Genomic DNA, 1,041 nt, shown 5'->3' with positions numbered 1-1,041 from the left:
TCTCTGGAAATCTTACCGAAGATCCAAACCTTCATTTATCCATATTTGTTCAATATGCTGATACTGTTAAAGCTAATGGTGTCACTTCAGAGGCAATTCGACTTCGTCTTTTTCCTTTCTCATTAAGAGATAGCGCTAGAAGATGGCTTCAATCTCTACCTTCCAACTCAGTCACCACATGGAACGAGTTGAAGAAAGTTTTTCTTGCCCGATATTTTCCGCCAAGCAAAACAGCTATGTTAAGAGCCCAGATAAACGGATTTAAACAGAAAGACAACGAGTCTCTTTTCGAAGCATGGGAAAGATACAAAGACATGATGAGACTTTGCCCACACCATGGTTTGGAAGACTGGTTAGTAATTCACACATTTTATAATGGTCTCTTATACAATACAAGGTTAACAATAGACGCCGCTGCAGGTGGTGCACTAATGAACAAACCTTATGCTGATGCTTACCAGCTTATCGAGAGCATGGCCCAAAACCACTATCAGTGGGGAACCGAACGAACAACAGTGGAAAAACCTCAACCGAAAACTGGCATGTACGAGATAAGTAACCTTGATCACGTTAATGCAAAAGTGGATGCTTTGGTCCAGAAATTGAAAGTTTAAACGTATCACCACCAACCGCCGTGGTTGCTATAACTCAGAATTGCGAGGTCTGTGGAATCCAAGGCCACACCCCTGCGGAATGTCAACTCTTGACTGGAATCCAAACAGAGCAAGTAAACTATGCTCAAGGAAGCCCCTATTCGAATACCTATAACCCAAATTGGAAGAACCATCCAAACTTTTCATATAAGAGTAATAATGCTTTATACGCACCTGGACAGTCTCCGAATCAAACCCCATCTATACCTCCGGGATATCAGAAACCAAATCCTAACAATAATACCCCTAGAAAATCCAACTTGGAAATCATGATGGAAAACTTTATAGCTTCCCAACAACAAACCAATAAAGATTTCTTAAACCAGAACATACACACTGGCGAACAACTTAAACAACTAGCAAGCAAAGTAGATGCCTTGGCTACGCA

At 41.1% G+C, this 1,041-nt stretch overlaps 1 pseudogene; it reads right to left on the bottom strand.

Annotated features, from left to right (window-relative positions):
- Positions 1-243: 243 nt before the first annotated feature.
- Positions 244-343, bottom strand: LOC127133777 (uncharacterized; annotated as a pseudogene).
- Positions 344-1,041: the final 698 nt, after the last annotated feature.

The sequence above is a fragment of the Lathyrus oleraceus genome, chromosome 3 (assembly GCF_024323335.1).
Source record: "Lathyrus oleraceus cultivar Zhongwan6 chromosome 3, CAAS_Psat_ZW6_1.0, whole genome shotgun sequence".
Classification (NCBI taxonomy): Eukaryota; Viridiplantae; Streptophyta; class Magnoliopsida; order Fabales; family Fabaceae; genus Lathyrus; species Lathyrus oleraceus.
The sequence above is the reverse complement of the archived record's forward strand: the minus strand, read 5'-3'. Positions and strand labels throughout refer to the sequence as shown.